The following is a 24,792-nucleotide window of genomic DNA, read 5'->3' as shown; positions in this document are numbered from 1 at the left end:
TAAAGATCATATACATAGTTATTAACTTTTGTATCCATTATCCCAGTCCTTAAACTAGCACTGTAAAACTGTATATAACTATCCTAGTAATCTTATTATCATTATTATCAATCATTATTTTCACCACCACCACCACCACCACCACCACCACCACCACCACCACCACCACCACCTCTCTACAGGTAAGGAAAGTAGTACAGGGTGAGATGGCTTGCCTACATACATATAGTAAGTGGTAGGCATGAGATTACACTTGAGAATTTCAGCCAAATCCTATGCTTTTCAAACCACATTGGAATATCATACTTCTTGTTGCATTAAAAAGGTAGAGGCTGCTTTTTTACGTCATTATCTACTTTTCTTTTCAAACAGAGTCTCGCTCTGTAGCCCAGGCTGGTCCCCACGAATGGCAATCTCTCCACCTCAGCATTCTGAGCTAGACTTTTTAAATTAATTCAAACACCGTCAAAATCTTTGAGGTCTCTCTAAAGTATCTGACTTATCCCACTGTTACATTTAGAGTACAAAGGCTTTCTGAGATACTGCTTGAATCTGGGGGCTTTGGTGCCATACAGGCCTACATTTCCAATCCTGGTTCTGTCTATGTTAGAGGCACATGGATAACTTCCTCTGTAAATCTATCTACTTTGTTGGGTTGTGGTAGGAATTATATGAGCTGCTATACAGAAAAGAAAATTAAATGTTAGACAAATGCTATTTTGACTTAAATGTTTTTGTCTTCTTCAAAATTCATGTTGAGATTTGCTCTCTGAACATTATTAAGAGGTAGGGGTATGGCTCAGGGGCGGGGCACTTCTTTAATCCTAGCACTCCACTGGAAGATGCAGGAGGATCTCTGAGTTCTAGGGAAGCCTCATATACACAGCAGAGCCAGGGCTACATAGACTTAGCTCCAAGAAAGAAAGGGGGAGGGAGAGAAAAAGAACAAAAGAAAGAAAGAAAGAAAGAAAGAAAGAAAGAAAGAAAGAAAGAAAGAAGGAAAGAAAGAAAGAAAGAAAGGAAAGAAGGGACAGAAGAGTGATGGAGGAAGAGTGAGAGAGGAAAAGAAAAGACAAAACAAACCCCAAAAGAGATTAAGGGTATGGTGTGATAGGCCACGCTGTCTCAACCCTCATGGATGAGACAGAACTAGCTAGACCCTTTTGTCTTTCTGCCATATGAGGGCACAGAGAAGACAATTTATAAAGCACCAATTCTGAGGGTGGTATCACTTTGGAATTCTTAGATTTCAGAGTAAAAACGTAAATTTCTACTGTTTATGGATTATCCAACCTAAGGTATTTTGTTAAAGTGCAGCTGGAATGTGAGGACTTGTATCGTTACTGTTACTCATTCAGCCATGCTTTGGATTCCTTTAGAGCCTGAAACAAATATTTACATGATCCTATTATAGTCTGGATATAAAATCTTCTCAAAGGCTGCATGTTGAAGGCTTCATCCACAGTTGGTAGTGTCCTTGAGAGCTGACTGGATCACAAGAGCCACTGATGAGTTCTTAGTTGAATGTACTATTAGGAAACGGTGTGTGTGGAGGAAGTGGGCCCCTGGAAGCATTGTTTTGAAGAGTATATCTTGACCTTCCCTGTTCTGTTGATTTTGCTTTCCAGAGATGAGCTAAACAGGTTTCTCCCATCAGTCCTCTTCATAATGGGATTCAACCTCAGCACAGACTCAGTGAAGGGCTAAGAGACATTGGACAGAATCCTCTGAAACTTCAAGCCTAAAGATAGCTCTCTATTTCCAAGCCAGCTTTCTCAGATGCCCTGTTTATAATGAAAAGCTCCAAACTCCTCACTGACTGCATCTTTCATGGACCCTATTCTCTTCCCATTCTCTTCTTGTGATTATCAATTTGACATTGTCTAATATCTCAAGATTAGCTTCTTGGGGTGGGGGGGGGAGGCTTAAACTGCTTATTTGTTGTGATCCCAAAGACTCAATGTACCTACGACCTGCCATTCCCACAATGGGCTTATTTTCCACCCTGATTCTTGCACATGCTAGGAAAACTGTCTTATTCACCCAGCCCTACTACCATAGAGGTGTATGTGTGTGTATCTGTGTGTCTTTCTTTCTGAAGGAATAACATAACCAAATGAGCTGACTCCATTACAACCATGCTATTGACCTTAACTGAACCTGTGGTCAATTGACGGTTTTGCTTGTCTAACATTACTTGTGGGCAGCTATTCTAAACATTTATCATTTTCAATATTACAAAGCTACCATCACTCTCTACTGGTAGACTTCATTAGACTTCATTAAAAACTTAGTGGAGATAATGTTAGCACAGAGGCTCCTTAACCCTTGTCCTCTCTACCTTATGCTGTTTGCTTTGCTTGTACTTATTCCTTGTCTTTCCACCCAGGTCAGTGTAAGTAACTACTTTTATTATTGAGGCTGTCCAAACTCTGTCCTTATATTTAGCCCTGTTGTTTCCTTTGAGTCCCAGATTCTTTGATGTATTTTCCCATTCACATTCATTTTTCCCACTAATTCCCCCCTTTTCAGTCTATATATACATGTTTAAATGTCCCTCATCTACATCAAAAACAGTATTCCTAAGCAACGGATCCCCCTGTTTTCTTTGGTAGCAGTTTGTAGAGCACGTTATTTCACTTGGGAAGCACCTGCTGAGATGTATCAGGTCTGCCTGCAGGACAGGTACTAAGGCCCACCACATCAGTCCTCTGCTTTCTGTCATTAAGACATTAAAATGAAGCCTGTGGTGCTAACACACACTTGGGAGGCAGAGGCAGGGGGATCTCTGAGTTCCAGGACAGCCAGAACTACACAGAAAAAAAAAAACCCTCTATCTTGGAAAATGAAAAAAAAAAAAAAACATTAAAATGGCAAGGGTAGTCCAAAGTTAAAAGCACTGTTGCTCTTTACAGGACCTGGGTTCTGTTCCCAGCACCCATACTGTGACTCACAATTGTCTGTAACTCCAGTTCCAAGGGATCTGGACACTCTCTTCTGGTCTGCACAAACATTGGTCATATGTATGGTGCACATACAGACATGCAGACAAAACAACCAAATACATAAAATAAATAAATCTTTTTAAATGTTCAGATTAAGGATGGTTTAAAAAAAACCTGCACAGATAAAAATATGTGCTCAAAAAGTTCTTTTAAAACTCTGTAAGACTGAAAGCAGACTAAGCAATAAGTTGAGAATATTATCCAGTACTACTGAGTGCTTATTCATTATGACAAAAATAAACAATAAAGGAGAAAATTTTAACATTAAAAACAGAAATATAGGCGGCTCAACCTGTGGAGGGCCTCTGGAGGCACACGGGAGTCCCTGTGCCGAGCCTGCTCGGTTCCCCGGGCTTCCGCGGCCTTGGCCTTGGTGCTGCGGGTCTGCTTTCCGTTTGTGCCTCAGCTTCCCCCTAGTCTAGACACGATGAGGAACTCTGAGCAGTATCTGTGGGGCTTAGGTTTGGTGCTCAGGCTCTCCAACACAGGTCCCTGTGCCCACTGATGTCGCGCAGGGTAAAACCTGTGGCGGTCGGGGTTCTGTGACAAGTGAGCCCTGGCTTTACAATAGGATTTGTCAAACTCCCTAGAGAGAGCACCCCGAATGTTGCTCCCCAGTGTGTTCTCGTCAGCGTTGATGTCTGTAGGCTAAAGGGCCCGGTCGTGTCTGGCATGACTGTTTCACACATTTCTGTGGCGACAAAAAAAAAAAAAAAAATGGCACTGTTGAGATTTTTTAAATTGTTTTTTTAATCAAAGGCAATGTGCACGGGTATATGTATAACGAAGTGAGTCAGCAACTGGCTCGGGAGCTTAAGCTCGGTTGAGGCATAGAGTAAATGCCCATTTGACTAGGATCGTCTGAAATGTGTGAATTCAGGAAACGTTTTTGCTTTGTTTTGCATTGGTACCTTTTAAAGAAGTTATTTATTTTCATATTAAAAAAGTAAAAATAAAGCAAAAAAAAAAAAAAAACAACCCAGAAATATAACTTCAAAGCTACCTCAGAGGCATATTATACTAGGCATCGGCGCTGAAAGAGAAGGGTACACTCATGGAGGGAAAAGCCTGTGTAGGAGGGACATGAAGGACCTCTATATGCAGTCCTCCGCTAGGCAACCTTGTTTGTTGCTGGACAGTTGACAATATCTGGAGATAGTTATTGTCACAACTTGAGTACTGTGCGTGTACCTCTTACATGTAAGAACACTAAGAATGCTATTACACACCCTACAATGTACAATACACGGCCTCAGAGTTATTTAGTTCAAATGTCAATAGTATCATAGCTGAGAAATCCTGGTTAACATGAAAGGAAACCTATGTAGGGATATAAGGCAGGTAGATTGGCTGAATAAGTTTTGGGGAAAGACTTAAGTCTTAAGTAATAGTATACTATGGTTGTGTTCACCAGTCAAGAAGGGATGGAGTAATCTGTTACCAAAATAGATTTTAAAACTTACATAGGGGATTGGGATGTAGCTCAGTTGGTAGAGTGTCTGTCTAGCAGGCACTGCAGGAAGCCCTGGATTCTACATTCAGGGCTGCAAAATTCTCATGGTGGTACATACTTGTAATCACAGCACTAGAAGAAGGTAGTGGCAGGGGAGTAGGAGTTTAAAGTAACCTTTTGGTATATAACAAGTTCAAGGCCAGCTTGAGATATGTGTGGTTTTAAAACAACAATAACAACACAAGCAAAAAAAACTTACAGAGGTAATCACTCAAAAGAGAGACAGCAAGGAGAGTCCCTGATGGCCTTAGTTACTTAGCAACATATTTCAACTTTTCCTTAGTCCATAAGACAGGAGCAATCCTTTCCTTAAGTCATGGGACTATAATAAGAGATAAAATGTCATCTGTTGAGAGCTATATACAAGTAATTATTGTTAAATGGGTGGAGAACCTTAGATAATCTAGGTGTTTGCTAAGTCAGATGAGACTGAAATCCTTTATCTACTCTGATAATTACTTCACCTTCAAGAAGGAACTATGACTGATTATAGGGAAATGATTGCTTTTGCTTTTAAGTTACTAGAGAAGGAACAACTGATTCTAGAACTGAAATGATAGAAATCTGGATTCAGGAGATCAAGGAGCATGGACAAGTATCAGGAAGCTCAGCAGAAGGAGATAGTCGGTCCCTGAAGTGCAGTCAGCTATCATAGTTGAATCAATGAGCTTGGGGTTTCCTGAGAGAATTCTGCTGAAAAGCCAAGTAAGCAAGCAAGTAAGCAAACAAAGAGGCTAATCAAGGTACACAGCCAACGTGCATCACAGGGCTCGCACATACCTACTCATGTGTTCGCATCCTCCCTTCAGTCATATTTAAAAAAAATTGTTTTGGAGTTAGAGAGAGGGCTCAAAGGTTTAGAGCACATTCTGCTCTTACAGAGGACCCAAGTTCAGCCCCCAGCACTCAAGTCAGCCAGCTCACAGATGCCTGTAACTTCAGCTTCAGAGGAGCCAAAGCCCTCCAGGCTCTGTGGGAAACTACACTCATGTACACAAACCCAAGGACATACAAGTATACACAAGAGTTTTGAAAAGCAAATTATTTTTAAAATGCTCTATTATGTTCATAAGCAGCTTTATTCATAATAGCCAGAAACTGGAAACAAGCCAGATGTCCTTCAACTGAAGAATGGATACAGAAAATGTAGTTCATTTACACATAGGAATACTACTGTTATTAAAAACAATGACTTCATGAATTTTGCAAGCAAGTGGATGGAATGAGAAAATATCATCCTGAATCAGGTAACCTAGTCCCAAAAGGACATGCATGGTATGTTCTCACTAATAAGTGGATACTAGCCATAAAGTACAGACTACCCGAAGTACAATCCACAGATCCAAAGAAGCTAAACAAGAAGGAACATATAAACAAGGGTGCTTGAATCTCACTTAGAAGCGGGATAAAATAGTCATAGGAAGCAGATGGAGGGAGGAAACTGGGTGGGAGAGGGGATGGGGAGGGTAATAGGGGGCATTCTGGATCAGGTGTGGAGAGAGACAGGAGAGAGGGCCAAGGGCCAGGAGAATGAAGGGAAATACGCAACTGGCAGGGGTGGGAGTGGAGTGGAGAATCTCTAGGAAGTCAAAGAGACCTGGGATAAGGGGATGTTCTCAGGAGTTAATGTTGGTGACCTTAGCAGAGATGCCTTGCTTTCTTGATTGAATGACTGGGTGGATGGATGTAAGTGATTGAGCAGATTTAAAATACTGTTAAAGGGTAAGTAGCTGTTCATCTTTAGATGGGATAAGAGCTGCCTATGGAACATCTATGAGGTTTCCCCATAGGGAACTACAATTATAGGTGTAATGAGCTATAGAGTGTGGGCTCAGGACAAAAGTTTAACAATGGTAGTACTTTAGTTGTTATGAGCATCTGAGTGGTTGAGATCATTTTGAGAGGGGTATGATAGGCATGAACAAGAAGAGAAAGAAAAGGGGAATCACAGGCTATTTCAGGTTAAAAAAGAAGAAAAAGAAGAGATAGAGTCTTTATAAAAATGAGAGGAACTTGGTAGAGGGGAGTTCAGAAGAAGTAATATGCTCTAAATACTGCAGTCACTAAAAAAGGAGGACCAGAAAGAATCTAACGGATTCAGTTGTTTGGAACATTGGCAGATCTCCGAAATCACAGTTTTAAAGGGAAGAAGTTGAAGAAGTGTCAAATGTGGAGAGTGAATGGGGAAGAGAAATGAGCCAGTAATAAAATGAGGATAAATGCTTTATTTTAAAACCATGGGAAACTTTAGCATGCCTCTAATGTTGAGGGTAGAAAGATCAGCAGTGAGTAAAAGGCAAAAAACACAAGGATGGACATACCATTCAGTGGTATAGGCTTCCCTAATCCATGCAAACACCGCACAACCATAACAAACAGACAGACACAGTCCGGAAGCACAGGCACTGGATGGAGACAGGTTTCTGAAGGCAATGGGGAGTTGGGGGTGGGAACCAGCAGAGATCACTTAGGTGTAATGGCACTGCCATCTGAATCAACACAACTATTTGGATAATGATATGTTATGGATGACAACATAAGTTGATGGATGTGGCTAGAAAACTCTAGTTGGTTGTAGGACTGAAAACACACAGGGGCCAGGGAGTAACAACACAGTAGCCTGGCACTATAGAATTTTAAGACCAAAAAGAAACCCTCACATGAAATCATTTTTGAAAGGCAATATGTAAACCTTCAGGTCAAATTGAGCTTTAAAGGCTACGTTACAGAAAGTTTGATTGTGAGGGTGGTGTAGGGATGGGCGCATACAGTATTCTGTGCAAGATGCAGAGAGAGCTGTAGTAAAAGTATACAAAACCAGCAGAGACTAAAAATGTTGTGGGGGCCACACGGCTTAAGGGGATAGTGTCTGTTGGGAAGCTAAAAAGACAGTAGAGGAGCTGGGTGAGGGCTTGAGGACAAAGGGCCTGAAAGACCCAGTGGCAGTGTTTAGAGTTCATCCTATAAGTAGGACATGTTCGTTCAGTTTCTATTTGAGAACAAGTATCACAGACGAAGTGGCATTTTAAGAAGTTGATCTAGCTATGGTACTGGGAATGGAGTACCTTTTAATGGTCAGTTAGGAAGCTATTTTTCAGATGTACAGGAGGATGGTTGGTATAAACTTGGTAGAGACAACAGGGACAGAATGGAAATGGGTGCATCTCCACAACAGTGCTAAGGAAGAGCTAACAGCAGGTGGTGGGCACTCATTCCTAATTGGGGAATCATACTGAATACAATAATTAATCTTATGGAACAGCAAGAATCATATAAGTCAAAAAAGAACAATGATAGTAAAAATTTACAAAGCAAGAGAATTTTAAGGGGGGGTCAGTTATAGCATTAAAACAACTTCTAATGACTATTACCCATAGATCAGAATCTTTTTTGACCCTCATCAGAAGCTTCTTCTTGCAGTAGATGGTGATTAACACAGAGCTTCAACTGTCAACATGCAGAGAATAATAAGAGACCATACTGTAGTGCTCAGCCCTAATGATCATCTATCTATCTCACAGCCCTCCCCTCAGGGATCTACAAGAATGAGGATGGGGACAAGGGGATGGAAAGCTGGTAAGAGCCACAGATGGTGGATGGCATTAAGGGAAAAGGGAAGATGCACACATGAACTCACAGCACTTGTGATAGTATGAACAAGACCTGTGTGAGCTCAACGAAGACAAAATCTCAGCATGGACAGGAGGTGTGCAAAGTCCCACCCACGTCTGGGGAGCTACTGGTATTTGGCGAAAACAAAAGGTAAAACAAGACTACTGAATCTAGAGCAAATCAGGTTGCGGGATACAAAGTTTATTTTGACCAGTTAATTCTAGCACTCAGGAGGCAGAGGCAGGTGGATCTGTGTGTTCAATGACAGGCTGGTCTACAGAGTGAGTTCCAGAACAGCAGGGCTACGTAGTGAGGCTCTGTTTCAACCAAAATAAGACTAGGTGAATTTTGTTTTCATATATACCAAAAGTAAAGTTAGAAAATAAAATTTGCAACTGAGGAAATACTTGCCATGCAAGCCTGAACACCTGAGTTCAAATCTCTAATGTCACAAACAAAATTAAAGAAGTTAAACCATCTGTGCTTGTGCTTGGAGATAATATAATTCTACATATAGAAAAAAGAAAGTGCTTTACCAGGAAGCCATTAGAATTATTAAATTAATTCAGTAAAATAGCAAGATTCAAAATTAACAAAGATCTTTTTTATGATCACTAATGAATCTGCTTAAAATGATTAAAACAATCTCATTTGTGATAGCTATAAAAATAAAATGATACACAGTAAGTGAAACACCTGTACAATGAACATTTTAAAACTCTTGTGAGATAAATTGAACAAACACACACATGCACACACACGCGCGCACGTACACACACACACACACACACACACACAGACACAGACACGAAAATGTTCCCATGATTGTGGATTAGAAGAATAGATACTGTTAAAATGCACATACTGCATCAAAATACAAATGATATTCTTCACAAAAAATAGAAAAAAATAACTATAAAATTCATACTGAAAGGGTCCAAAGTAATTTTGTTTAGTGACAAAAGGGACCACAACCAAGGCAAGTACTATTTCACTGAGATACATTGTGAATTTCCCTGGTTTTTCTGAGACAGGGTTGTGCTATGTAATTGAAGCTGACCTTGAGCTCACTATGACCTTTAAACTCATGCTTTCTTTACCTCAGGCCTCTGCCTTCATAGTGTTGGGGTTCCAGGTAAGTGCCACCACTCTCAGCTAGCCAGAGCAAACTTAACCCCGCACCCACAAAGCTGGAGGTATCACAATACCTAATTCCAAGGCACACTATAGAGCCATAGCAGTCAAAACAGCATGGCTCTGGCATAAAGAACAACACACAAATCAAGGGAACAAAAGACACACTCCAGAAATAAACCTAAGCATCCACAACACATTGATGTGTAACAAAGATGCCAAAAGGCATCAGAGATTGGACAGCCTTTTAAATAAATGGTGGGAGAAAGTCTGAGTGTTCACATGTGAAGCGATGACACTTAACCCATACCTTTCAGTCTACACAAAATTAACTCAAAATGGATCAACAACCTAAATGTAAGACTATAAAGTACTATACAGAGGAATCGGTTCAAGTATAGGCAATGACTTTCTGGATAGAATTTCAAATACACAGGAAACAGAAGTAAAAATTAACAAGAGATTATAACAAACCAAAAACCTTTGCAAAAAGGTAAAGACAAGCTACAGAATGGAAGAAAATCTTTCTTAACATTACATCTAATAGAGTATTAATATCCAGAATAAAGAACTCAAAAACTTGAACAAAAACATACATAATCACATTAAAAATGTATAAATGATTTAAATGGTTATTTCTCAAACTATAAGTAATCAATACATTTGAAAAAACATGCTCAATATATTTAGCTATCAGAGAAATCAAGGTTATATTGGTATTATTTCACTGTATACAGAAAAACCAAACAAATAAATGCTGGCAAGGATGTGGAGAGGAAAGAATCTTCTATACTATTTGTGGACATGTAAATGAGTCTGGCCATCATAGAGAACAGCATGGACACTAGCTAAAGATAGTTCAACTATACTATTTAGCTCTCCCAAACGTGAGAATAAAATCAAAGGAACAAAGTAAGGACACCAAAGGGCTATCCAACAGCAATCACATTTATTGTTGCACTAACCAACAGAGACAATCTACCAATCAGCCTAAATGCTAAACAGATGAATAAAGTTAATTTGGTACATATACACACAGTATAATATTATTTAGCAATAAAGAATGAAGACTTGTCTTTTGAAATAAAATGGAGAGAAATGGAGGACATTATTTTAAATGAAGTAAGTCAGACATAGAAAGATGTAACATGTGCTCTTTCATGTAGAAGTTAGAAATTTTGTTTCAAATAAAGAATAGTGATTAAAATACATTGGAAAGAGAAATATAGATAAAAAGAGGTTGGATTTGATTGGGACAAGATATATGCAAATGTAGAAATATGACACTGAAGTCTATTATATTAATATGCACAATCAAAATATTAAAAAATAAAGACCTCAGGCTAGAGAGATGGCTCACCAGTTAGATAAGAGCACTGGCTGCTCTTTCAGAGGTCCTGAGTTCAATCCTCAGCAACCACATGGTGGCTCACAACCATCTAGAATGTTATCTGATACCCTCTGATATCCTCTTGTTAAAGAACTCAAGATGGACTAGAGCTTGCTATGTAGCCCTGCTATACTTAACAAGACTGTTGCAAAAAACAAAAAAAAACAAAAAACAGTAGCAGCAACAAGAATAAAAAATACCCAAGAGTTGCTTTAGTGGTGTAGCACTTGCCAAGCATGCACAAGGCTCTGAATTCATATCCCAGCATCACAGAAAATCACCTAGGAATAGAACAAAAGATATATAAAACGTCTACAGGGAAATCTGAGAAGTATTGAAGCCACAAATAAGTATAGAAATGATATGTAGATTTAATAGTCTTAATTTAAATTTTGTATGTAAGGATGCTTTGCCTGCATGTGTGTCTGTGCACCATGTGGTGTAGTGCCTAAGGAGGCCAGAAAGAGAATGTTAAATATCCTAGTATTGGTGTTACAAATGGCTGTGAGCTGCCAGGTGGGCACTGGGAATCAAACCTGGGTCCTCTGAAAGAGCAGCCAGTGCTCTTAGCTGAGCCATCTCTCTAGTCCACATACAGAAATTTAGAAGATTTGACATTTATTAATTTATTTAAATGTTTCATTTGTGTTCACAGTATTTGTATATGATCCACCTATGCATATGTGTGAGGTTGTTAGGTGTCTCCCTCTATTGCTTTCCACCTTATTTTTGAGAAAGGGTGTCTCCCCGAAACTGAAACTAGATTGGTTAGACTGGATGGACAGCTAGCTGCTGGGATCCTACCCTCTAAGCCTCCCAACCCTGGGATTATAGCTAAATGCTGCCGTGCCTGGTTTTGACATGGTTGTGAGGGGTCTAAACTCAGGCCCTTACATTAATGCTCTGAGTATTTTGTACACTGAGCCATCTCCCCAGGTTTACTTAGTTACCTACTTATTTATTTTCAAGGTGACATAGCTCCATTGCCCAGGCTCACCTCAAACTCCTAGACTCCTGTGATCTGTCAGCTTCAGCCTTCCAACTATTGGAGTACGTGGCACCATATCATCCTGATTTTCATATTATAGGACACCCAGAAACAGATCAAGGCATATTTGGGCACTTGATATACACATATCCACACGTATAAAAGAAATAGCTGCTTCTCAGTGAGAGAAGAAATTTTTTTCAAAATAGTGCTAGGACAAATGAATATTTACATGGAAAAACTAGATCATACCATGTACATAAACATTTTAGGTAGATAAGAGACAGAGCTGTGAAACCTTCACCAATAATACAGAATATCTTTAAGACCTTGGAGTGCTAAATTTCTTAAATACAATTGAAAACAGCATATACATGAATGAAGGAAGTGAATTAGGGATGCAGCTTGACTGGCTACATGTGCAAGGCCTTGGCTCCATCCCTAGAATGAGTGTGGAGAGAAGACACATGCACACCATACAGGATTGGAAGAGATTCAATGAATGTAATTATATGAATAACATATAAAGGACCATTCTTTAAAAATACTATAAGGAAGGCTGAGTGTGGTGGCTCATGCCAGTTCTTGGGAGGCTGAGGTAGGAGGATTGCTGTGAGTTTAAGATGAATCTATGTTATATAGTGAATATTTTTAAAAGGCATACTTGCAGGTATTTTACAGAAAACAAAATACATGTAGCCAATAAACACATGAGAGGATAATGAATCCCATCACCATCAGGGATGACAATTAAAACCACAATAAAATGTCATTTCATCCCTACTCAACTAGCAAAAATTAGAAGGTCTGACACGGGGGCTAGAGCGATGGCTAAGAGTACTGGCTACTCTTCTGTGGCTCCTGAGTTCAACTCCTGGTGACCACATGGTGGCTCACAACCATCTATAATGAGATCTGATGCCCTCTTCTGGCACACAGGTGTACATGCAGATAGAGCACTCAAACAATAAAAAATACATATATATATATATATATATATATATATATATATATATATAAATAAACAACATTTAAAAAATTCTGACAAGGTGTTGAGGACAGCTTAGTCAGTAAAGCGATTGCTTGGCAAGCATGGAGACCTGAGTTCAATCCCCAGCATCCATGTAAAAAGGCAGGCATGGCAGTGCCTGCTTATAATCCCAACTCTATGGAGAAGGAGACCGGCTAGAAAGCTTAGGCTAAATGGCAAACCCCAGGCCCCAGTGGCAGATACTGTCTTAAAATCACAGTAGATAACACCAAAGGAATGACTCCTAAGACTGACCACTGTCATGTACGCACACACACACACACACACACACACACACACACACACACACACACGCGTACAGGTACGCACACACATAGACACACAGTCAAAAAAGTTGGACAATGTTTGAAAACACAGTTTGGAGTAGTTTGTAGTATATACACCTAGCAGTTCTAGGCTGGGCATACTGTATTTTCTTTGGTGAGTTTATACTAAGTGCAAGACGTCAGACACAAAGGAGTCCATACTGAAAAATTAATGTAGGACTAGAGGTTTGGGCTGCGGTTCCCCTTTAAGGAGAATAGAAAGCACAAATGGAACTTCTGAGACGCTTCTAATACTGTTTCTTCATCTGGGTGCTCCTTATGTGTATTTCACTTAGTACACATTCACTAAAATGGTACAAGTATCATTGGGGCACTTTCATATGTGCAGACCAATACTTCAGTGGATTTACATACTTACTAACTTCTTGTAATGTATTTGTAATCTCTCTGATGCTTGCTTAAATAGCCAAAATCTAAACAAAAATGGGGATAAATGTAATGGGAAATGAACTTACTAACTGAAGAAAGAATAATACCTGGAAAAGGCAATTCAACAAGGAACGAAAATGTCTGTAAACATAAAAGTATATTCAACCCATGAGGCAACAATTTCACTTAGCAAAGCAGTAACAGTATTTAGTAGAAAAAGGAATAATCTCATGCTGTGCCTTTTTGGGAGTAAGATAGCATCTATTTTAAAATTTTGTATTTTGGGGCAAGGTGGAAAATTGAAGGTATGCCACATGCCCTATATTCCCAAATTTAGTTCAGCCAAGTAGCTGCTTGAGTCATGAGTGAGACTGCATGAGTATAGCCTGAGAGACACGATGAAGACTGTTCATTTCTGATGCCTCCTCCAGGCTCATCAATGGCATGGCTCTTACTAAGTGTTGGCTCATGGGAAGAAAGCACTGTTTCCTTTCCATGTAGATGGCTGCCATGGCATAGCAGCCATATGCTTGAGCCTCAGTGAACGAAGGAAAATTACACACCCAAGGGATTAAAAAGCCAGAGAGTAGAAGCAATATACTAAAACACAACTTTTGGGTTTTTTGTTTTAAAGTTGAAGATAACTTAGTATTTTAAAAAAACTCTTAAAAGAACTAAAACAATTAGCTACTATTTGCCAAAAACAATACCATTTTATCATCCCAAATAATAAAATATTAAAACAATTCCAATTTAACTGGAAGCTAGATTCCCATGAGAAAAACAACTTAATAAACCCAGGGTATATTCTTCAACACCCTTCTTACTCATAAATAAAAAGGCAAGAGAAATAATACCAACAAATATTGGCAGAGGTAATTTTCTTTTTTACCAATTTCATATCAAGAAAACTCAAGAGTGTAATTAATAAAAATTGTATTGGAACAGAAATATATTACAAAATGGGTGAATTTCAAGAACATAATGTTGAAGAAAATAGTTACAGAATATACATACATAATGAAGCCATTTATGTTAAGTTTACAAATTGGCAGAATATCAGTAAATGTTGCTAAAAAGTACAAGAATAGAGAAATTAATGAAAAAGACAACTGTGACAGCCCATAGTTAAATCTGTCCCTTAATCCAATGTAACCTGAGCTAATTCCTTAGATTGCTTTGGCAAAAACCCTTGAAAACCTCAGTGGGAAAATCTATCCTCTTCTTAGCTTTCATTATATAATAACAATGAAGCATTTGCCACAAATGACAATCTCTTTTGTATAGAAACCCATACCCGAGCTTCTATGTATCACACCAATCTCTGGCTCCTTAATGTTGTTACTTGACTACTTTAGTCTTGGCCTTAAAATTCATTATTATGTAGTAAAACTCATTATTATGTAGTGTTGCTTTCTTGTTGTCTAGTTGCATAGTTCAAATATATGTCTCCAGCCCAGATGTTTCTAAGATCTTATCCAAAATTTACTACCTCCTCCTGGACTTTTTGTAATATGTATTTCAAATCTGACATACTCCAAATCAAATCCTGAAGTGTTTCCTCTGTGTTCTCCTTTCTACTAGTCACTTGACAGCAGGGGGCATTGCAAGAAAAAGCACATTCGATAATTTGATTATTGTTGTAAACACCACACTCACATAAACTGAGATAACTGCAATGCCTCTAGAAGATACAATCTTCTGTAACCAAAGTTGTGAATGTGGCCCACTGTGGACAGTCATGGTTATATGACATATAGCTGTGCTTCACTCCTGCTTTTTTTCAGTTCTTAGCACCTTTCACTTTATCTAGGACTCAACTGTGAAGTTTTTTCATTACCTTCTTTGCCTCACAAATCAAATCAGCCATTTAGATACGTCACATCTGCTTTCCTCACTCTCAGTAATGTAGCAATATTCTGATGGGCTGTATCCACCCTCTCTGCAGGTATTATGAAGGAGTCTAGTAATTTTCGTATTTCACAACAGGTAGAAAGTGATTCCTTCTAATAGAGGATGACTTATCTTTGAGAATGGAAACTGACATAATTCCACTGGCAGAAGCTACACCCATAAGACCCTCTTCTACACTCAAAACAACTTCAAATGCTAACAAGCACCTACCAAACTCCCCGCAGTGTTAATTTAGTTGACAAAGTACAGAAATATTATAGCGTACTTTGTCCCCTTTTTAGACACCACTTTATTAGACACAAATAAAAGCACAGAAAAAAATTTAATAGTTACAATGAGGCTACCAGTTACTAGGACTTCTGCTAGTTTCTATGAATTTGTTTAATCAGCATATCTCTTAGAAAATATCTTTTACAAATGAGGTAAGTAAAAGTAGTAGGTCAAAGATAAGAGTAAGTCCTTCAAGTATATACAGTCAATGAGATTCAGCCTGGGGAATTCTGTAGAACAGCTGAATTCTTCGATCAATAAGTTCCCAGGAATGTGAGGGGAAAGAAGGGGTGGAGGAGCTATCTACAGATTTTAAAAGATCTAGAAATCAGGATGTGGCACCTCACAATTGCAACCTCAATCTTTAGTGACAGGGACAATAAGTAGGAGTTCGAGGCCAGCCTGCGCTTAATGGTGAGATCCTGTCTCAAACAGAAAATCAAACCAATGGCCTAGCAAATAACAACAAAGTGTGGGTCTTATTTATATTCTTATTTAAATAAATAAAATCCAAGACAATTTAATCGAGTCATTTTAGGCAAGAGTCTTTTAAAAAGAGTTCTTATTTTTTACATATACACATTGAAATGAAGCAAGACATCTGAGATTCACTTAAGAATATTATCCATCTACTGTCCCGAATCCACCTATCCTGCCAAAATGCTATCAGAGATAGAAAGTACAGAGGATCCAGATGAAACAAGACTGGTCTTACACTAATCACCATTAAAACTGTTTCACACATCAAAGGGAGTCATCACACCATCCAGACCACTTATGCACACGCTCGTAAAACTTTCTAAAGGGGAAAGAGAAGATGCAAACTCAACCCAAGAAGCCATACAAGGAATACACAATCCAACAACCCATGCACAAAGTGAAAGGATGATAATAAAAGCATGAAGCCAGTCAGCCAATCTCTCAAATGTGACAGGAAAAAAGTAGAGAAGATGTATAAACTAAAATAAAACACAAAATTAGAGATAGATTAAAATACAAAGTAAACCTATTTTTGATATTATGTCAAAAAATTTGAGGATCTATACAAAATGAATAATTTTCTGAAAAATATGAATTAGCAAAATTGAATAAGCATATTAAAAATCAAATCAAAAATACATTTGAAAATAATTCAAATATTGTATAAATGGTATTAAAGCAAAACTGAAAGCTTTCCAAATCATTTTTTATTCAAACTAATATTAGATGGGAAAGCATATGTACCAAAAAAGTTATAGGTGCTCTCTCACAAAGCCAGATTTGCAAAAGTTCTAAAACATAACTAAGACAGTAAATCCAGCAGCAGAGAGAAAAAATAGCCTTTCATGGTCAATTCAGTACATTATAGAACATCTATTTTTAGAATTCTATCAGCAGAGTGTAGGAAAAGGCTATGTCCTCCTTTCTAATCAATGATAAGTGATAAAATATAACACTAAATTTATTCCTTTCTCTTACTTTTGTTTTGAGATTGTTTCATGTAGCTCAGGCTGGCCTCTAACTCACTATGTAGCTGAAGATGGCCCTGAACTCCTGAGCCTCTAGCTTCTACTTTCCACACGTTGGGAATATGGTGTGCCTACATGGTGTCTACATGGTATTCATTTCTTTTTTAAAAAATATAAACAACTAGGGCTGGAGAGATGGCTCAGTGATTAGGAACACTGGATGCTCTTCCAGAGGACCCAGATTCCATTCTCCACACCTAAAGGGTGGCTTCAACTCTCTCTTCTGGATTGTGTGGGCTCCAGGCACAGATGTGGTACACAGTCATACAAGTAGGACAAACACCCAGAACACATTAAATAAAATAATTTAAAAGTGCAACTACTTGCAAACTAGCAATAAAAGGCCACTTTCCTAACTTGATAATGGCTACATGCTATAAATGTACAGTAAATAGCCAACAGTTAATCACTGGGAATTTTCTGGCTAAAGTATTTAAAAAAGAATGCCAACTATCACTGGCACCACCCAGCATAACCTTAATGAAGTTAACAAAAGTGAGGCAGAAATATTTGAAATGAAGAGACCAACATGTTTAATTGAAAATAATGTGACATCAACTCAGGAGGCAGGGGCAGAGGCAGGTGGCTCTCTGAGTTCAAGACCAGTCTGGTCTACAGAGTGAGTTCTAAGCGAGCCATGGAAAAGCCTCCCCCCCACCACCAAAAGGAAAGGACAGTGGATATCCATTGACACAATCTTTGAAACTCAACTGGTAGATGAGAGAAGCTAAGAAAGCAATAAGCAAAGTAGTTAGGTACCAGACTAAGATCTGAAAAGAAATATTTTCCTATGCAGACACAGAAAACAGAGAATCCTCAAAATATCAGCAAAGCTATATAATATGCTGCAGTAAGCCTAACAAGACATGTAAATAAACAAAGGGTATCAAGACAGCTGCAAAGTTTACCCAAATTCTCCTTAATTTATTAATTGAATTCCAATTTTCAGTACTTGACAATCTCATTCTAAAATTCTCAGAAAGCAATTCTGACAAAAGAAAAGCCAAGGGGAACTTTCTTTTCCAGAGTAATACATAATATACACCTGACTAAAGATGTACTCATAAACAAATTGATCTGTCATTCAGAATGGTCTAGAAATAAATTCCTCTTTCAAGCGTTTTTTTTTTTGCTTGTTTGTAGTTTGGGGCTTAAATGTAAGGCCGCCTTGTGCAGGCTAGGCAAGCATTCTACCACTGAGCCATGATCCCTGCCTAATGAATAATGCTCTTCAGAACATCTGTGCACATGCCCTTTAATAAGCATGGGGTATTTTTTGTTTTGTTTTTGGTTTTTTTTTTGTTTTGTTTTTTTTTTGTTTTTTTGAGACAGGGTTTCTCTGTGTAGTCCCGGCTGTCCTGGAATTCACTCTGTAGACCAGGCTGGCCTCGAACTCAGAAATCTGCCTGCCTCTGCCTCCCAAGTGCTGGGATTAAAGGCATGTACCATCACTGCCCAGCTAGTGAGCTTGTTTTAATTTCACTACAGGACATACTTAGGATTACAAAACGGTAAATGTGTGCTTAAAAAGGAACGTATTTTTAATAAGCAGTACATAAATAACAGAATATGCATGTAAAGGAAAAATGATCCTCAGTTCCTACCTCATTTTATCAGCAAAAAACTAATTTAAGACACAGATCTAATCACAGAACTAAGTGAAAACTAAGTCCATGAAACTTCAGGTAGGAACGCATTTAATATTTTTGTAGTAGACAAAGATTTAATGGATAAGACATCAAAAAACAGTATGTTATTAAAGAAAAAATAATGGCTTAGACTACATCCAAGTTTTTTGTTCAACAAAAGACATCATTAAAATAGGTATGATGGGGCTGGGCAGTGTTGGCACATGCCTTTAATCCCAGCACTTGGGAGCAGAGGCAGTAGATCTTTGAATTTGAGGCCAGCCTGGTCTACAGAGAGAGTTCCAGGACAGCCAGGGCTACACAGAGAAATCCTGTCTCAAAAAACCAAAGATCTGATGGTCAATAATATAATTTTGTGGGTAAAGGTGCCTGCCACCAAGCCTCATGATCTGAGTTTGATCCCCAGAACCTACATAGTAAGAGAGAAACAACAACTACAAGTTATCCTCTGACCTTTACATGTCTATTGTGGCATGTGCTTGTGAACCTGCACATATACACAAACATACACATACATACAAAAAATGCAAAACAAAATAGGCAGGAAGCAAGTGTGATGGTCCCCACCTACTATCTAGCAGTCAGGGGCAAAGACACAGCTCAAGGCTACCTCAGGATATATAGTGAATTCCAGGCTAGCTTGAGCTACAAAACAAACCCCTTATCTCAAAACAAATACAAACAAACAACAAACAAAAACCAGGTAACTTGCAATCTGAAAAAGAATATTTGCAACCTAAATACTTCCTACTTAAACCCAGAAAATATCAAGAATTACAAATCTCAGCAAAAAGATGGAAAATCCAAATTCTGAAAAAGGCAAAAAAGATCTGAGCAGACACTTAAGAAAAAGTAGAGTAGCCAGTAGCCAGTAAGAAAACTAAAAGGGAACCAGCAAACATCATCTAGAAAATGCAAATTAAAACTATAAGAATATAAAGTTTGACACTTATTACAATGTATGAAGCAATGTGAATTATGAAGACAGGAACAAGTGGGAACTCTCATACACTGGAGGTATAAAATGGTACCAAGTATGTTAGACAACTGCTAATCAATTCAAGCACGTATTTACTGTCTTGTATTCCTAAGTATGTTCTGGAGTGAAATAAAAATACATTCACAAAAGGGCAAACATGCAAATGCTCTGAACAGCATTATTCATAATGGCTAAAAACTCAAATTATTGTCTAATCAAAGGCTCAAGGCTGGAACATTATTCAGAAATACAAAGAGACAATCACTAACCAAAGCAAGAATATTCATAAGCCTCAAAAACATTATGCTGGGCTGAGGAACACAGCTCAGTAGTACAGTATTTGTCTAGCATGTACAAAGTCATGGGTTCAGGAGTCAGCAAGCACTACAAAGCTAACCAATGGCCAGAGAGGCCATTCTTTGAAGCTGTGAAGGCAAAGCCTGGATTGCTTTGGAGACCCCAAGATGTTCAAGATGCTAGAGTTGTGGGATTATCTACTAAGGAGAGCTGTTAACAGGGTATGGAACTAGCCCGAGAGACAGAAGTAGGTTATAATCAACACAGTTGAAAGGAGCTGAAGATCTGAAGAGTGCTTTGACAGCAGGCAGACACGTAGAATTTTAACTTTGTTCTTATGGTGTCCAGCCTTTCTTGCTTTGGTTCAATATTTCCTCACTATGTTCCCTTTCTTCCCTTTTGGAATGGTAATGTGCCATTGTATGTTGGAAGTATGTGATCTGCTTTTTGATTTTGATTTTACAGGGGGTTACAGTTAAGAGATTATATGAATCTCAGAAGAAACTTTGAACTTTTAAACAGTGTATAGAAACTCTTGAAGTTGGACTGAATACATTTTTGCATTATGATATGGTTACAAGCCTATGAAGCCAGGGAGCAGATTGTGGTGGTTTAAATAAGAATAGCCCCCTATAGGCTCATATACTAGATTTTCTACTTTTAATATGCATGCACACACACAGATACACAAAAGATTTTATGTGTCTATATAAAATCTTGGATCCATAATGAGAGAAAACATATTTATATTCTGACTGACTTATTTTGCTTAATATAATCTCCATTTGGTTCCATTTTCCTGCATGGCTAAACAATTGTGTTCTTTAGCTAGAACAATTAAGTCAGCCTTATTTTTTTCAATGATTCATTTATTTATATGTATGACTGTGGAGGCCAGAAGATGACATCAGGTGTCTCCCTCTATCGTTTTATGCCTATTCTTTTGAGGCAGAGTCTCTCCTGAATCTGGGACTCACATTTTCTCTAGTAGGATGGAAGCCTGCAAATCACAACGATGTTCCCGTCTCCACCCTGTTCTGAACTGCAGGTATTAGCAAGATGTTACAAGAGTGCTGTGATCCAAACTGTGGTCATGATTGCTCAGCACATTCTCTAAACTTCGGAGACAATTCTCTAGCCTCAGTCTTAAGGTCTTGCTGTGGGCCCTGTCTGGCCTAGAACTTATAATCAACCCTTTGGTTCAGCTTCATTTTTTATTTTGTTGATCTTTTTAGTCATCTCTTATACTTGAATGGATTAGAAATGTGGCCTTTTTGGAGGAAGTGTCACTAGGATAGGCTTTGAGGTCTCAAAAGCCTATACCAGGCCCAGTCTCTAAGAGTCATCCAGTCTCTCTCTGCTTGCAGATTAGGATGTAGCTCTCAGCTACTTCTCCAGTGCCATACCTGCCTGCCACCAAGCTCCCTGCCATGATGATAATGGGCTAAGCCTTTGAAACTGTAAGCAAGCCCTCAATTAAATGCTTTCTTTTATAAGAGTTGCCTTGGTCATGGTGTCTCTTCACTGCAATAGAACACTGACTAAAACAACTGTGAAGTGAGGGATTATATTAATTAGCTTGATGTGCTAATCATTTCATAATGAATTTATATTACGAAAATATTGTACTATCTTGAATATCTATGATGTTTATTTGTAAAGAATAAAACTCAATAAACCTAAAAAGAGAGGAAAAAAAGTCACTCTAACAGTAGCTAAGTCTAATTGGCAAAATGATGGAAAACATATATAAGATTTGAGATTTGCTTGAGCAATGAAGAAATGCTAAAGCAGAGTTATAAATTGCCTGGGTGTAGAAGGTATACCCCTGTCCATGCACAAAGCCCTTGGTAAATGATGGAAGATTTATAAGTCCAAGCATTTAAGGAGATGTGAGACTAGTCACTAGCCCATCACTAAGCTTATGCGAGGGCAAAGTAGACAGAATACAAACTATACAGAATTAGTTCAAGAAAGCTATGGGACTGAAACTGACCAAATACCACCTCCAAAAACAAGTAATAAATGAAAACTAACGTGACCATGTCAAAAATGATGAAAAGCTCTTGACAAATATCCATACATAATAAAAGCAATGCTCACCAAACCAGACATAGTGTGTCCTCAGCATGGGTGGAAGCTTCTATGAAAAATGCTCAGAAAAAATAAACTTAATGTAAAAAAAAAACCCTGTTTTTTCTCTCAAGATCAAGAACATGATAATATTCACACTTACTACTTCTACCTAATAATGTACTGAAGCTTCTTCTACAAGGACAAGTAGGCAGAGAAGCAAAAGAAGTAAAGAAATAAAAGCATCTGGATTGTAAAGAAAGAAGTAAATTTCTCTCTTCACAAAGCTGTAGATAGTCATCCTGAGAGATCTAACCAAACTATTAGAACCAACAAACTGGGCAGGCCAATGGATACAAGATCAACTTACCCAACTCAATAAGCAATTTTAAAATGAAATTAACAAAACCATTCCATTTTAATAGCTCTGAAAAGAATACTTAGAAATAAAATTAACAGAACCATTAAAATAATACTTTAAAAAAACTCATTAAAAGATAGTAAAGAAAAAAGACAGCATTTACAACTGTGAGACTGAACACTGCTGAAAGCAATGCTCTCCAAATAGATCTGTGGATTGGATATGATGCCTATGAAAACTCCTGCTGGCTTCTTTGCAGAAATCAATAGGTTGATCCTCAAATTGCCATGGAAATTTAAGGAATCCCGAAGAATCAATGCAATCTTGAAAAAAATTGTTGGAGGTGTCAGATTTCTCAACTTCAAAATTCACTACACAAGTAGAGTAATTGAGTGAGGGAGGCACTGGTGAAAGCAAAGAGACGCAGATCTACAGACTAATCTAATCTCTTTACGGGAGGGGGGAACATAATTCAGTGGGAAAAGAATACTGTTTGAACTGGATACTGGATAACTAGATACCCACATGCACAAGAATAGAAATAAAGAGACAATCTTAACCTCACATGCAAAAATTATTTGAAATGAATCAAATATAACTAATACAAATGGTCCTGTTTTGTTGTTGCTGTTTTTGTTTTTCGAGACAGGGTTTCTCTGTGTAAACCTGGCTGACAAACTGTCAATGAGTATGTGAAACATGCAACATATAGATGAAAACCACAATGAGTTACTATTTCATACCTACTAGGAGGGCTAGATCTAAAATGACATAAATACTGATTGGAGAGATGGCTCAGTGGTAGAGCACTGGCTGCTCTTCCAGAGGTCCTGAGTTCAATTCCTAGCAACCACATGGTGGCTCATAAGCATCTACATTGGGATCTGATGCCCTCTTCTGGCATGCAGGTATACATGCAAATAGAGCACTAATGTACTTAAAATAATTAAATAAATCTTTTTTAAAAAGACATAAATACCCAGTGCAGTGGCACATCCCTTTAATCCCAGCACTCAGGAGGCAGAGGCAGGAGGATCCTTGTGAGTTCAAAGTTCCAGGACAGCATTTCTATTTGTGTGTGTGCATGTGCATACCAAAAAGAAATGAAAACATACATGTTTAAGAAAATGTGTGCATAAATGTTCATAGCCAATATGGTAGTGACATATGCCTATAATACTAGCGCTTGAGAGGTAGAGGTAGAAGATCAAAAGTTCAAGCCTTGGCAATATAGTAAGTTCAAGACCAGCCTGGGCTACATGATACCTGATTGAACAAACAAACAAACAAACAACATTAGTCACAATAACCAAAGAAACAAAAACAAACAAGCAAACAAAACTTGGAAACCACTCCAATAAAAAGAAATGAATCAATGACATGTGCTATAACATGGATGAATTATGAAAACATGATTTGAGAAAAACAGTCAATGAAGGGAAGGCAGGGCTGTAGCTCAGAATGAGCATGCACAAGAACCTAGGTACTGGCTCAGAAACTGTCAGTCAATGAAAATAGGGCACATACTGTCAACCCTTCTATATGAGATGCTCAGGAGCGAAATGTGTAGAGGGAGAGGATTCATTATTGCCAGGACAGAAGTGGACACTGACAGGAGTAGGGAGTGACTGCTAATGGGTAATGATTCTTTCAGGAAGGAATATAAACATCCGAAAATTTATTCTGGTGATGGGTAAACAACTCTTTATGAATATTTATAAAACATTTCTGTTCTTGGCTTGGTGAAGAATTTATTTTCTATCTACAACTCTATGTTTTGTGTCATGAATTCCAGCTGAACCTGGCTACATGTATATCCTCTAGCCAGCCTCAACCCATGACTATGTATTTAGAAACATTCCTCCTCTACCAAGAACACTCTTCTCTATCCTGATTCACCATCAAGGTATTTCTATCTCATCATTGAAAGATGGCATCACCTTATTTCACTTTTGGGCAGCTCTCCAGGTCGAGTACTCACCATGGGTTAAGATAGAGTTGACATTTGAAGCCCTGATATAGGGCACTTATCTGTATGCTCTAACTCTACCAGGCCATACAGCATGCTTTGTTGAGTCCTCTATCTACCTTCTCTATATTCTTTGGGTAAGAACGTAATATTAATAATGCATTAGCATCCCGTAGCATATCTTCTCTTGAGTTGATTTTTTTGTAACAATGGTAGAAAATTTATGGAATTAAATATACAAAAATACTTACAATCAATCAGGTATGATCATAAGATAAAGCTCAAAAAATTAATGATGGCTTTCTAAGTATTTTCATACTGGTTTTGAAAGCCAGTCAAATCCTACTGAAACTATCATACAGGGTGCTGTTCTATGAAGAAAGG

The 24,792-nt window shown here is 38.2% G+C and overlaps 1 protein-coding gene across 2 annotated transcripts in view; it reads right to left on the bottom strand.

Annotated features, from left to right (window-relative positions):
• Kif4a (kinesin family member 4A) overlaps positions 1 to 24,792 on the bottom strand; it is a 102,689-nt gene that overhangs the window by 61,503 nt on the left and 16,394 nt on the right. The window lies entirely within an intron of this gene.

The sequence above is a fragment of the Arvicanthis niloticus genome, chromosome X (genome assembly GCF_011762505.2).
Source record: "Arvicanthis niloticus isolate mArvNil1 chromosome X, mArvNil1.pat.X, whole genome shotgun sequence".
Lineage (NCBI taxonomy): Eukaryota > Metazoa > Chordata > Mammalia > Rodentia > Muridae > Arvicanthis > Arvicanthis niloticus.
The sequence above is the reverse complement of the archived record's forward strand: the minus strand, read 5'-3'. Positions and strand labels throughout refer to the sequence as shown.